The sequence below is a fragment of the Euphorbia lathyris genome, chromosome 4, assembly GCF_963576675.1.
Source record: "Euphorbia lathyris chromosome 4, ddEupLath1.1, whole genome shotgun sequence".
In the NCBI taxonomy this organism is placed as follows: Eukaryota; Viridiplantae; Streptophyta; class Magnoliopsida; order Malpighiales; family Euphorbiaceae; genus Euphorbia; species Euphorbia lathyris.
Window position 1 is genome coordinate 9198236 of NC_088913.1, and position 15990 is coordinate 9214225.

The following is a 15990-nucleotide window of genomic DNA, read 5'->3' on the forward strand; positions in this document are numbered from 1 at the left end:
CCTATAAAAATTTCTCCACATATTTATAGACCTAATTTTTTTTTGGCCCGTACAGCCCTGGACCCTAGGCTGGCACACTCCCGGTCTAGGCATAGGGACGGCCCTGATATGGGATAACAGTGGCGGAACCAATACGAGAACTTCGAAAGGACTTGACTGAGTATAATTGTTTTTTAAATAGTTATTAAATATATTTAGATTTTTTAAACCAATATTTAGAAAATTAAAATAAACACTACAAAATATAAATCGTATCATAAAATGCTAGTAAACAGTATTTATTTACGTATAGTAGTAAAGACAATTAGTTTTCTGATTTGAAAAAATTCGGATTTTCACAGTATTTATCCATCAAAACTTTAAACAATTTATTTTCTACCATTTGATCATATATTTTTTTTAAATAACCTGATCATATACTTAATTACACCAAAATCAGTAAAATACTATAAATATTGAAAGTTATAGAAAGGGTAAATAAGGAAAGGATTTGATCTCAATTGAATTATATTGACGGCGCTATCTTCTTAAAGCGAATGTCCATGGCATTACGGAAGTGGTTCATGACGAATTTGGAAATTTTCAATATTGCATTAGCAGTGTTCTACAACGGACTCTTGAACCCAAGTTAGTTGAAGTTCTTGCTCTTCGCACTAGTCTTCTATGGATGAGTTCGAATACGTAAAAGGTTGAATTTGAAACAAATGCTAACTCCATTGCTAATAGCGCGAATTCAAGTAAATTACACATACCGAACTTTAGTGTTTTACTCCAAAACTACAAAAAATATTCTTCTTGATTACCCTTACTAAGTCTCTTATATCTCTCATTTAGCAAACGGGGCCACTCATTTAGTTGTGCGGTAAGCTTGTTCCAATACTAACGATTTTATGTCAAATGTTTTACCGTTTTAACTTGTTGATCTAATTGCAAAGGATTTGATTAATAAAAGTTAAACGGGTAAATTACACCCATGGCCACTGAACTTTACTCATTTTAACATTGTGGTCACTGAACTTCAATTCTTAACAGTATGACCACTGAACTTTATTCGTTTTAACACTGGTGACCATTGAACTTTAACTAATTCCTCAAAACGATCGGTAATGACCTCAAACTTAATATTCAAGAATTAAAGTTGTTCGGAACGCCATTTATCATAAAACCATCTTTTTTATTTTCCAAAATCATTTTTTTAGCTTTGGCTCTCTATAAATTCACACACTCTCTCTCCTAATAAAAAAACACATAAATGATCTCAAAACGGAAATTTTTCACAATTAAAGTTCCTTAGAATATCATTGACTCTTCAAATTTTTTATTTTGAGACCGTCAACGGTTGTTTTGATATATTGAGTGGCTACCAGTGTTAAAAAGTGTAATGTTCAATGGTTACAATGTTAAGAATTGAAGTTCAGTAACCATAATGTTAAATGGGTAAAGTTCAGTGCCATGGGTGTAATTTACCCAAGTTAAACCTTACATTGAAAAAAAGAATGAATACAGTTGAATTAATGATTCCAATTTAATTGAAAATTTAGCCAGTTGAAAAAGAAACCTAGCATGCTGCCATAAATAAAAGCGTAAATTTCAAATAAAATCTCTGTGATTTCACTAATTTTCAGATAAAAAATCGTGATTTATTTATTTTTTTTCAAAGTAAGGACTGAGGTTTTCAACTTTAGCAAAATAATGACTTTTTTGTTTGAAACTATTAAAATCACCTTTGACGACTTCAAAAATGATATATTTTAAGAATTATTCATATTTTAAGCAACTTTAGTTCTTCAACTGAGTTTAAGGTTTACTGATTTTAATTAGTATTGTTAAATTCTTTAGGCTTTATTTGAACTGAGTTATTAATATTATACTTTTTTATTCATGTCATTTTTTGAATTAGTAGTGTATGCTGCTTAGGTAGAATGTTTAAATGGTTTATAGGTGAGCATTCATTTTTAATTTGGCATTGAATGGTTAAATCAAATAAACTTTAAATATTATTTTAAAAATATTAAACTCTTAAGAAATCCTTGTATACAACTAACTATAGAAGAGTCTGATTTCTTGTAGTAGTAGATCAGTCTGCTAATTCTGTTCCCATTACTATATATTTGGATATGTTGCTACAAGTAAAATTCCGTCGTTAGTGTTGTTATTTCCGTAATATGTGACAAATCTGATGTTTGGCGACAAACATTTCCGTTTCTGATTTTTAATCTCAAAATTTTTTTGTCCTTCTACTAAATTTTTGGTAGTTGGCACTAAAATATCTTGCTCTAGTTCTCCACTGGTTGTGAGGGGTTGTTTTGAGTATGTCATTACAATTTCATCTAGGAGTCTCAAAGAAAGTAGATTAGAACTTGAGTATACAGAAAGGAAAGCATATATGATTATTGAAAGTTTGAGTTCCAGGACACCAATTCCTCCGTCGCCAATGCACTCCGGCGAGTTATGTTTGGCAAAGGCCCCACTATTGCCATCGTCCTCAAGGATGAATTCATATTTAACTCCTTGGCTTGGTTGCTACATTGAACTTTTTTCTGATTACATCTATTTATAGGAGAATGAGTGCTATGTTGAGAAAGAAGATGACTAAAACATTATTAAACCCTTACCTTTGAGGGTTTTAAGTATTGAGTCAATCTTTTATAATTTTTCGACTAAGTGCTTTTGAATTTTTATGGTTTTAAAGATTAAGTCATTGATCTTTAATTTTCACAAACAAAGAACTATCACTCTTGGGTTAGTTAACCATTCAAACTGTTATTGAAAGAAACGTGCAAAAGTTAAAAATTATGAGTCGATCAGTCTTATTATTATTTTTAAAAGATTAAAGATAATTAATGTTTATTTATTTTCTAAATTTAGATTACATGTATGTCTAGAGATTAAAAAATTGAAATGAAAAATGAAAATAAAAGATTCTTAAAAATGACTTTCGGTTTGTAACTTTTAATAATACCATCTGAATTAATTGAATATAAAATTTATCTTGGAAACCAACGTATAAAAAGAAGTACTAGAAAACATACTGAAGAGCAAAATATTTGTAATGCTGAGAAATATCAAGCTTAAGGAAGAAAAAGAATGGCAAGGGAAAATAGGATATGTTATTAAATCCATATCCTGAAAAAATTAAATTAATTGCCACATGTATATATTATTTATCAAAAAATGTGTCATTTGGTAAAAAAAATTAAGAAATCGATTAAATTTTCATCCAAAACGGGTTAAATGTCACTTATGTAAATATTTGAAGGGAAAAATGTTACCAAACGATACATATACGCAAAATGACCAAATTCTGGATACCACATGAGCTAAATATGAGCTTAAATCTTAAATTAACCATCAAACTATTTTAAAAAAAGGTTAATTACATATAGATGTCATGTAGTTTTACCGAAATTTGTAGATGGATACTTGTTGTATTTTTTTTTCAAACGAAACTCTGTGGTTTGCAAAAGTTTGCAAACACAACATTGTGGTTTGTAAAATTTGGTATTTGGGTTCACTTTGTTAGAATTTGGCCGATAACGACCTCCAAATGAAAATTTTCATGCGTTGAATGATATTTTAAGCAACTTTGGTTCTTCAACTTTCAACTTTTAGGTTTGAGGTCATTTCGGTGTTGTTTTTTTATGAGACAGAAAGTTAGTGTTTAGAGAGAGTAAACTCAAAAAATGATAGTAAATATGATACTAAACAGCTTTAATTCTTGACAATTTTTATTTTGAGGTTGTTATCGGGCAAATTTGGCAAAGTGGAAAAATATGCAAAATTTTGCAACTGCAGGTTGCATTTGTAAATAAAAATATCACACGAACTCATCTGCAAATTCGTGAAACTATAAAGCATCTACATGTAATTAATCCTTTAAAAAATCTATTGGGCCTCTTTTAAGTTTTAAAAAATAAAGGGCTTATATTAATTATTTGGACCATTTAAAACCGGAATAAGATACAAAAATACCCCTAAAGGTTGGTCGCTAAGAGCAATTTTACCCATTACGTCTAAAATGGTGCAATTTTATCCCTTACGTCTAAAATGGTGCAATTTATACAGATGTTTTGCTACTTATTCTGTACCATGTACATATGGGTTACTTCTAAAAAACGTTTTTACATTTTTTTTTGTGATTTAGTAATATAATTGGAGATTAATATTTTTAAACTCGATAAAATATTTAAATTTTTCTGTCTAACTCGTACAAAATGCAATATAATTTTTTATTTTTTATTTTTATTTTTTTCACGTCTATTCTTGTGTTTGCGATCATGTGTACAGATGAGTGATAAATTGACGCACATGTAAAGCTTAGATGATAAAATTTGTGACTGAGAAGACAATTTGATGAATTATTTCTCAAATTGACCAAATTTGCCAGTGTTAGGGGTATAATTGCACTATTTTAGACATTCAGGGTAAAATTGCTTTTAGCAGTCAACCTTAGGGGTATATTTACACATTATCCCTTTAAAACCTAAATAACATTAATATTTGTACACATTATTTTTTACTCATATATAAATACACACCTAATAAAAAATTTGGGACTCCCTCCAGCCTTGGACCGCAGGCCAGGGCACTCCTGGCCTAGGCCCAGGACTGGCGTTGTACATTGGTATTTCACCAACTTGTATCTTTTAATTTATTTTACTTATGATTATAATGTTATGATTAATAGATTAATCATGAACTTGTTGATTTCAATCGTAAATCAATGAAAGAATTTCTTCTCAAACTATACTTCAAGGAGTTAATCCCAAGAAAGGTCAAATCTTACTCCAATTGAAGCTTAAATATTTTGATTCGATAAAAAGTTGTTCATCTTTACAAATAATGAGGTTTCACAAACACAAAGAAGGGATAAGGATAAGTAGGGGACAAATGGCTAAGTGGGATTTAGGAAATAGGATTACATGGCAAGATGGTAAATAAGTAAGGGCATAAACAGTAATTAAGTGGGTGAAAAAATTCTGGCACCTCTTCTCCCCGGCCAACCTTGCCGAGTAAGTCATCCCAGATGTGTCGCTGCGTGATACACTGTGTAAACATTAAGCCTAAATTGATATTATATTGTAAACGTTAAGCCTATATTGGTGTTATTTTGAATGTTGAGCCTAAATTGGCACTTCCCCAAAAACCTTAGGCCTGTTTTAGTACTTTATCCCTAATTTAAAATACTTGAAGCAGAAATGTAAACTTGGAGTCTCTGTAACATGTTGAGACTTTCCATTGGATAAGCTCACAAAGTTCATGATCACAAGTCTACAAAACCAAAATTAGCTCAATGTTTTTAAAATTTTTTATCCCAAAAATCACAAGGGAATTTGCTACTACGAAAACAATTCAGAAACAATCCCCTCAAAATCAGCCAAAGCACGATGTATCTGAGGTGCAACTATAGCTAACATCCCTATTTCTAGATATTTTTTAGTTAATGGTACATATCCACTTTGCTTCTATTAACCACGCATTAAACATTTCATACCACTTCAAAATATAGCAGAAAAGTCACAAATTAAACATTAAAATTCTGGATAATTTGATAGAAGAATTGAGAAAGCCTACAATGGATTGCAGATGATTGGTTATATGGCTCCCTTGTTGTTGGAGATGTTTTGCTGACACTTCTCTTAAAAGATCATCAACTATATTGAAGATTATCTTGTTATGCCCACTAAACCCTTTACCATCCCATCTGCCAAATCAAACATTAATAATTAACAACTCAATTAGATAATTTGTTTTTAAGAAATGAAAAGATTGTACCTTTCAATTGCAGAAGTGAGGTGATTCAAATAATGTAGAGAAACTTTCCATGTCATAAAAATCATCAATTTTTTTTCAAATAATGTTTCGGTTACCTCAACTTGCTTTCAATGTTAATTACGCGTGGAGTATGTGGTTCAGCCACATGAAATTAAAGAGGGTTAACTAAAACAGTTTAAGCGAGTTGAATGAGAAAAATAGTCCATTTTGAAAATTAGCCAATGAGAGATAGATTTATTAAATACTAACCTTACTTTCAATGATGCACGTAGATACATAACCAGAGCGACTACTTGCTCGGTTCATGTTAGTAGATGCAACATTTCTATTTGCAGCACCCTAAAACACACAACAGAAAGACTTAAAACTGCTCAAAAATGGGAAATGACAAAATAGAAAGACAAGTACACAAATCACGAAAAGCTAAGACACTTTTAATTTAAAGACAACTACACACAATGATTAGTTGCCATGAAATTATAGTGAAACTCATTTACTAGAGTATTTCTGATTAGCTGATTAATGAAACACAAGAGCAACTGAATTATCTACACTTCCTCAACTAAAGTTCAAAAATAAGAAAGTAATTGACCAAGCAGTCACCTAAAGTTCTAATAAACCACCATTCTGTTTTAAAACTAAGATTCATTCAATAAGTAAACCGTTTATCTAATCCATCAACAAGCAATATCTCTAGTCTATAACCTTATTTCACATAGTCCAAAGAAGAAAGGACAGATAGCAAACCCATTACAATAAATCCAAGATGATTTAAAACACAATCCAAGAAGCTCAAGATACACCAATAAACAACCTTCAAAAACATTGAAAACTTGCCCATTAGGAACACAACATTACCTTTAAAAGATACAAATAGACCCTTTTTTTTAGTAAGCAACTATTGTGAAGTCCCGATTAATGAGGGATTATTTCATAATTTGTATTAATTAGGGACTGATTTATGTAATTTATATATATTAAAAAAAATTGTAATTAATGAAAATTGGATCACCGGCATTGGTGATCCAACTATTGAAATTGACCACCGAAATTTCGGTGGTCAACTATGGCTGCCAAGCAACAATTGTTGCTTGCATTAATTGCCAGCAACAATTGTTGCTGGCCTTGTCTCCTCCTTGGCTTATAAAAGCCAACGAGATGTTTTATATTTGGATTTGAGGGATTAGAAATCCAGGTGAGGGAGTGAAGCTCGAAATTGAGAGTGAGGCAATTGAGATTTGAGAGTTAGTAATTTGAGGGTAGTTTAATTATTTTCGGGGAGAGACATAATAGTAAAGATAATTGTTTTGGGGTTTTTTCGGGAAACACCTGAGTGCTACTATTTTGGTTTTATCTCATTGTAACTCTAGAAAGTTTCTAGAGAACACCCTCTTTGTACGCCTACTATTTTATAGTGGAAGAATTCACTCTCGAGCTTGATCGTGGACTAGCCTGCAACGGTGAACCACGTTAAATTATCGGTGTCATTTTTAATTGATTATTTTGCTCGTCAATATTTTTACGGAATAAATTTTCGCGTTTATTCCCAACAACTGGTATCAGAGCCTAGTCAACATGGAGGCAAAATTGACAAGCAAAATCGTCAGTCTAAATGGCTCAAACTACCACATATGGAGAAGCAAAATGAAGGATCTTCTATATGTGACGAAGATGCATCTTCCGATGTTCGGGACAGACAAGCCCGATGGCAAGTCGGATGGAGACTGGGGTTTCGAGCATGAGCAAGTCTGCGGATTTATCCGACAGTTTGTTGACGATAATGTGTATAATCACATTGCTAGCGAAACTCATGCACGAACATTGTGGAATAAGCTCGAAGATTTGTACACCTCAAAGACTGGCAACAACAAATTATTTTATTTGACCAAGTTGATTCAACTGAAATATCGAGACGGTACTTCTCTCGCAGACCACTTGAACGAGTTCCAGGGGATCGTGGATCAACTCTCCAGTATGGGGCTTAAAATTGAAAATGAGCTCACTGCTTTACTTACACTGGCTTCCTTACCGGAGTCATGGGAGACTCTAAGAATTTCACTTTCAAACTCAGCACCAGATGGCAAAATTTCCATGGAGTTTGTCAAAAGTGGAATTTTAAATGAAGAGATGCGGCGCAGGATGCAAGGAGCCTCTACATCACAATCAGATGTTTTGGTTGTAAATTCTAGAGGAAGGAGCGAAGCTAGAGGGTCCAAAGGCAGAGGCAAGAGCAGGGGAAAATCCAACAAGTATGCCAATGTTGAATGTCATCACTACAAGAAAAAAGGCCACATCAGAAGATTCTGCAGGAAGCTCAAGCAAGAGAAAAGCAAAGGCAAGGAAGAGAAGAGAGATGACAGTACCGATGACGAACGAACAAATGTTGCTGCCGAGTTCAATATTATCTACGATGCTGATATTATCAATCTTGTAACCCAGGAGACTAGTTGGGTGATTGATAGTGGTGCTACTATTCATGCCACACCTCGAAGGGAATTTTTCTCATCTTACACACCAGGAGATTTTGGTGTTGTAAGGATGGGAAATGACAACTTCTCCAAAGTTGTGGGAAAAGGTGACGTTCACCTAGAAGCTGAGAATGACATGAAGTTAGTATTGAAAGATGTCAGGCATGTTCCAGATATGCGCCTGAATCTGATCTTCGTAGACAAGCTTGATGAAGAAGGCTTCTGTAATACCTTCCGCAATGGCCAATGGAAGCTCACCAAAGGTTCGATGGTGGTTGCAAGAGGCAGAAAATATTCAAGGCTGTATCTTATACATACAAAGCTCTCCCAAGAAGCGATCAACGCCGTGGAGAATGAAAATGCAATTAAATTGTTGCATAGACGCCTCGCACACATGCCCGAGAAAGGCATGAAAAAATTGGCCAAGAAAAATATTCTGACTGGATTGGATCATGTTAATTTAAATAAATGTGCTAACTGTCTGGCCGAAAAACAAAACAGAGTTGCTTTCAAGAGTTCCTCTCCTTCTAGAGTGGAAAATATATTAGATCTGGTACACTCATATCTATGTGGTCCATTTCCAAAGTCACTTGATGATGCTCATTATTTTGTGACTTTCATAGATGACCACTCTAGAAAAACATGGGTATACACTCTAAAATCAAAAGATCAAGTCTTATATGTTTTCAAGCATTTTGTAGCCCAGGTTGAGAGAAAAACTGGCAAGAAGCTGAAATGCATTCGGACAGACAATGGTGGAGAGTACACTGGTCCATTTAATGTGTACTGCAAGGAGCATGGTATTCGACATCAACAAACTCCTCCAAAAACACCGCAGTTGAACGGCTTGGCTGAAAGGATGAACAGAACTTTAATGGAGAGAGTCAGATGCTTGCTTTCACATTCAAAGTTGCCAAAGGAGTTCTGGGGTGAAGCTCTAGTCACAGCAGCTTATATTCTGAATCTTTCACCATCTGTCCCGCTGGATTACGATGTTCCAAAAAAGGTGTGGTCTGGAAAAGACTGTTCCTATAAACATCTGCGAGTGTTCAGTTGTAAAGCTTTTGTCCACATTCCCAAGGATGAAAGATCCAAGCTTGATGTCAAAACCAAAGAGTGCGTAATTATTGGTTATGGCCAAGATGAATTTGGCTATATGTTCTTTGATCCAGTCCATAAGAAGTTAATCAGAAGCCGTGATGCGATCTTTATGGAAGACCAGACAATTGAAGACATTGAGAAGTCTGGAAAAGATGCTTCTGGACCTGAAACTAGCTCACCAAGCCTTCAGTTAGTACCTCCAACTACGGTGCCAAGACAGGTTGGAGAAGAAATTCAAATTGACCAACCAGAGATAGTTGCTCAAGACGCTCCCATTCAGAATGAACTAGTTGATGTTGATGAAGAAGTTCACCATCAACCACCAGTTGCAAAATGTTCCCAGTTCGAACAAGATCCGGTAGAGTTATTCAACGTTCTACCAAATATTCTCCAAACGATTATGTCCTAGTGACTGACGGGGGAGAACCAGAAAGCTTTGAAAAAGCCATGGATGATGAACATAAGAAAAATGGTTCGAGGCCATGCAAGATGAGATGAAATCCTTGCATGAGAATAAAACTTTTGAGCTGGTGAAGTTGCCTGAAGGCAAGAAGGCTTTGAAGAACAGATGGGTGTTCAGAATCAAGAACGAAGAAGCTAGCTCACAGCCAAGATTCAAAGCCAGATTGGTTGTGAAGGGATACAGTCAAAGAAAAGGCATCGACTTTGATGAGATTTTCTCACCGGTGGTGAAGATGACATCCATTCGTACTGTGCTGGGGTTAGCAGCAAGTTAGAACCTGGAGGTTGAGCAAATGGATGTGAAGACTGCCTTCCTACATGGCGATTTGGAAGAAGAAATATACATGGAGCAACCAGAGGGTTTTAAGAAGAAAGGAAAAGAGGATTATATTTGCAAGCTAAAGAAGAGTCTCTATGGCTTAAAGCAGGCACCAAGGCAGTGGTACAAGAAGTTCGAGTCAGTTATGGGGGAGCAAGGTTACAAGAAGACTACTTCAGATCACTACGTCTTCGTTCAAAAATTCTCTGATGATGATTTCATTATTTTATTGCTCTATGTGGATGATATGTTGATTGTTGGCAGGAACATCTCCAGAATTAACAATCTGAAGAAACAGTTGAGCAAGTCTTTTGCCATGAAAGACTTGGGGCCAGCAAAACAAATTCTTGGCATGAGAATCATTCGAGATAGAAGCGCCAAGAAGATATGGTTGTCGCAAGAGAAGTACATTGAGAAAGTACTTCAAAGGTTTAAGATGGATAAAGCTAAAATGGTTAGTTGTCCTCTTGCTAATCATTTTAAACTCAGTGCCAAGCATAGCCCTTCTACTAATAAAGAGAAGGAAGACATGAGTAGAGTCCCGTATGCTTCAGCAGTTGGAAGTCTAATGTACGCCATGGTATGCACACGACCATATATTGCACATGCAGTTGGTGTCGTAAGTAGATTCCTTTCAAATCCAGGAAAGGAACATTGGGAAGCTGTTAAATGGATATTCAGGTATCTTCGTGGTACTTCAAAAATGTGTTCATGTTTTGGAGATACCGAACCAGTGTTAGTTGGCTACACAGATGCAGATATGGCTGGTGATGCTGACACAAGGAAGTCTACATCAGGGTACTTGATTACATTTGTAGGGGGAGCTGTGTCATGGCAGTCAAGATTACAAAAATGTGTCGCACTTTCTACGACTGAAGCAGAATTCATTGCAGCAACGGAAGCGTGTAAAGAGCTATTATGGATGAAGAAGTTCTTTAATGAACTTGGCTTCTGTCAGAAAAAATATCAGTTATTTTGTGACAGTTAGAGTGCTATTCACCTTGGAAAGAATTCCTCTTTCCATTCCAGATCAAAGCATATTGATCTGAGATATCATTGGATCAGGGATGTGCTAGAGATGAAGTTATTACAGCTTGAGAAGATCCATACAGATGAAAATGGATCAGACATGTTAACGAAGATCTTACCAAGGGAGAAGTTCGAATACTGTCGAATGGCTGCATGGGTAACAAAAGCCATCATATAATCAGGAGGGGGAGAATTGTTGTGAAGTCTCGATTAATGAGGGATTATTTTATAATTTGTATTAATTAGAGACTGATTTATGTAATTTATATATATTAAAAAAATTGTAATTAATGAAAATTGGATCACCGACATTGGTGATCCAATTATTGAAGTTGACCACCGAAATTTCGGTGGTCAACTATGGCTGCCAAGCAACAATTGTTGCTTGCATTAATTGCCAGCAACAATTGTTGCTGGCCTTGTCTCCTCTTTGGCTTATAAAAGCCAAGGAGATGTTTTATATTTGGATTTGAGGGATTAGAAATCCAGGTGAGGGAGTGAAGCTCGAAATTGAGAGTTGAGAGCTTTATTTGAGAGTTAGTAATTTGAGGGTAGTTTAATTATTTTCGGGGAGAGACAAAATAGTAAAGATAATTGTTTTGGGGTTTTTCGGGAAACACCTGAGTGCTACTATTTTGGTTTTATCTCATTGTAACTCTAGAAAGTTTCTAGAGAACACCTTCTTTGTACGCCTACTATTTTATAGTGGAAGAATTCACTCTCAAGCTTGATCGTAGACTAGCCTGCAACGATGAACCACGTTAAATTATCGGTGTCATTTTTAATTGATTATTTTGCTCGTCAATATTTTTACGGAATAAATTTTCGCGTTTATTCCCAACAGCAACTTGTGGATAAATCTGCATTTATTTCAATTCAGCTTCAAGAACCTCAAAAAATGAAGTAACCCATAAAAGAAAGGGCCAAAATTTCCAAAAGGGAAAAGAAGCAACTACTACACTAAGCCTCATCACTAAGCCTCATCAGGAGCTATGCAGCCTCAGTTTACTATACTCCCATATCAAATAAACAGACAAGTGAAAACCCATCCTCAGTTTACTATACTCCCAAAACAGTTCAGTTAAAAGAGAATGAAATTAAACATGCAGCCTTTACATAACTTCAGGGTGCAAGGTGGCTTAACATTGTTCTTACGCAAACAACATATTCATCTACAGAGAACACAAAGAAAAGAAAAAATAATGCCTAGAAATCAAGTTGAAATTCAAAAGGTTGGAAACCATTTTGCAGGAATTGCATCAATGACCCAGAAAAATACTCAAAAAAACTCCAAATTCATCAAGCAAACCAAGAGCAATGGAAACCCTAGAGGAATCAAAGTGAGAGGAAACATAAATAAAGGAGATATTCTTTCTAATTTTTAAGATAAACAACAAATTTGGAATCAAAACAGAGAACTACCAAAGTCGTTGAAAGTGTTTCAAGAACTACCTGTTTCTCCAGCTTCAAATGATGGCTATCGGAGATGATATGGTGGCCTGCCTTGAGTGGTACTCGATGTGACAACCAGCTCGCACAGGTGAATTAGGGATGGAGAATAATTGAGCAGAGGTTGTGAATTTCAGAGGAACAATTTCGTAAAGCACCAGATGTGGGTTTGAAATTACAATTTCAATTAGATTTTAGTTCGAAACTTTGGAGCATAACTGTTGCAGAGCACGAGATTTGAGTTTTAGGGGAAACGAAATTTGATTTTGTAAAGCACCAGATGTGGTTTGAAATTACAATTTCAATTAGGTTTTAGTTTGAAACTTTGGAGCATAACTTTTGCAGAGCACGAGAGTTGAGTTTTAGGGGGAAACGAAATTTGGAGGAGGGAAATATTATTGTGTGCCGCGGTAAAAACAAAAGTTTTAATAAAGTGTCTTATTTGTTAGGGTTAAGGTGCAAAAATACCCCTAACGTTTTGGGTCAGCATCAATTTTACCCCTAACGTCTAAAATGGTGTAATTTTACACCTAATGTTGGAAGCGAAGAGCAATTTTTCCCCTAATGTTGATAAATTGGGTCAATTTCAAACACTATTATAAAACGTATGAAGTGTAGATGACAAGATTCATGCCCGAGAAGACAGTTTCATGAATTACTTCTCAAATTAACCCAATTTATTAACGTTAGGGGTAAAATTGCTCTTGGCTTCTAACGTTAGGGGTAAAGTTACACCATTTTAAACGTTAGGGGTAAAATTGCTCATGACCCAAAACGTTAGGGGTATTTTTGCACCTTAACCCTATTTGTTATAATTATAATTAATAAGTATTTAACTTTTTCTAATACAATTATTAAGGGTTTTAATTTTAGTAAATAAATAAGAATAAAAATATTTTAATTTAGAGTTAATTAATACGGAGAAATGTTAGTAAAATTTAATAAAAAAAGTAAGCAAAGATTTTATCCTTATTATATATATTTTTAATAAGTGTATTTTATACCCTTATTAAATTTTGCATATTAATACTCATTTTTCTTGTAGTGAATTATATAATTTATATTTAATTTGAATTATGTAACTAAATTTATTATGTGTTTATTTAAATTTGTTTTTTTAGGTCTATAAAAAAAATTTGTTTTTTTAGAAGATGTGTATATTTAAACTTAAATAGTAAAAAAAAATTAAAATAAAATATATTTTAAATATCTATAAAATATTAATAAAATAAAATAGTATATTATATATTTTATGATTCAATTTCAAATTATATGATTTTAAATAATAATTTATTTTATATTATAAAAAATATGTATTTATTTATTTTTAATTAATTAGTTTAATAAATTTCATTTGCAACGACCTTTTGTGTTGCCAAAATATTTAACTTTCACGCAACAGCATACAGTCGTTGCTGTAAATCTTTTATTTCCAGCAACCATATATAATTGTTGTGGTAAAAGCTTTCATTTATAGCAACCACATGCAGTCGTTGCTGTAAATGCTTTCATTTACAGCAACGACATGCAGTCGTGGTTGTAAATACTTCCATTTACAATAACGACATGTCGTTGTTGCTGTAAATATTTTTATTTACAACAACAACATACAGTCGTTGCTATAAAGACTTTCATTTACAGCAACGAAGCTATTGTTGCTAAAGCTGTCACCTTTTTCCCCCAAATGTAAGAAATTTACAGCAACAACCTTTGGTAACGACACGAAAATTGTCGTTGCTAAAGTCCATTTTTAGCAACGCCTTCTTCTGTTGTTGCCAAAAAGCAATTTTCTTGTAGTGCCCACATGCGGCAGCAACGCGCCCTTCCTACCAAGCTCACACGCTGCGTGCTAATAGGCACACGCCATGTTAATATAGATTTTCAATACAGGGACTCAGCCAACTTGCCACATAGCGTGTCCCTGGTGACACGCCATGTGAGAATAAACCTCACAAATCTTCTATAGCTCGAGTCTCATATGCTGTGTGACTATTGGCACACGGCGTGTGAGGCACCTTCCCTCTTGCGTTGATCTTGTGTTGGAGATGTTGGCATCAACGATGAAAATGTTATTTGTAGGCAAATGAGTTGGGTCACACACACCCGATAGACTCAGCTTTTATGATGGTACTCATAAGAAAAAAGATGGAACTTATGTGGATCAAAGTACCACGCATTTCATGGTAATATCTTTGTCTGTTCACAATGTTCTTGTTTTCCTACTCCGGTAATAACGAGCCTGCACACGGTTTGAGTTCTCTTGCGTAATATGTTGTATTCTGGGAGACGATCGTCAATAGCGACGACATCTGTCTTAAGGAAACTGCTAATACATGCCTCATATTTGTCTAACTCTTTCCTTTAATTTCTAGTTTTACAGTTTGTATATTTTTATGTGTTCGTTTTGTTTTTTGGTTAATCACATCTAACATTCACTAAAAAAAAAAAAAGGAGTTTCAAGTACAAATAGCTAGGGACAAATTACGGCTCTTGTACTTAATTATACATTTTAAATTAATATAGGGGACTATTTTATATTTTGTATCCGTTTGTTTTATAAGTGAGAAAAGAGGACAACTTTAATTAATTAAAAATATAAATTGGATATATTTAATTGTTTTTTATCAAAAGGCACAAAACAACCGACTGAGTTTCTTATTTATTTTTCCAATGTGAACTTTCTATGCTGGTCTTTCTTCTTCTTTTCTTCACTTTCTTTTTATTTTTCTTTCTACAGCAACATGAAATTAGTGAAATTTCATATCCAACTTAGTTTCTCCTTTGAATCGAAAACCACATGGTGGAAAACCAAGTTGCTTGGCAAGCTGGAAATGGAAGAAAAACAGAAACAGAAGCAGATCTGGATCCAACAGTTAAAGATTATCACGGATACAAAAAAATCTGCAAAAATTTCCTTCTGACTTGTTGGATTCTCATCCTGACTCGTTTGATTCTCATCCCAATTCGTTTGATTCGTGGTGTTGTTGTTAGCTCTGTTCCTAGAGATCTGGGATGGAGGGTACAAAATGAAACAAGAATGGAAATCGATGAAAGAATCCTTTATGCTGAAATAGGAATGGAATCGATGGCTCCTTGATTCATTATGGATGACATCTCTCTCTACGCTTCTGACCTTAGAGGCCCTTCAAGCAAGTAAGCGAAGCTTTTCCATTTGTGTTTGGGAAATTTGGGGATCTTTTTAATTTCTTTCAATTGTTTTACTCCATTGTTTTCTCAGCATAAAAATAAAGATTAAAAACCTAAAAAATGGTAAGTTAAAAGCCCAATTTTCTTCATTGTATAAAAACAAACTTGAGTGGAAAATGTCTTTTTAGGTTTCCCTCTTCTAATTAGCCATCTAAATAAATTGTAATTTTTTTTTTTATT

General features: G+C 34.2%; 1 long non-coding RNA gene across 1 annotated transcript; it reads right to left on the reverse strand.

The window, feature by feature from the left end:
* Positions 1–4893: 4893 nt before the first annotated feature.
* Positions 4894–12940, reverse strand: LOC136225488 (uncharacterized). The gene is made up of 4 exons (XR_010687107.1): positions 12607–12940; positions 6025–6114; positions 5575–5704; positions 4894–5046 (listed from the first exon to the last, which is right to left on the reverse strand). It is a non-coding gene; the product is annotated as an uncharacterized lncRNA (long non-coding RNA).
* Between the last annotated feature and the right edge of the window lie 3050 nt (positions 12941–15990).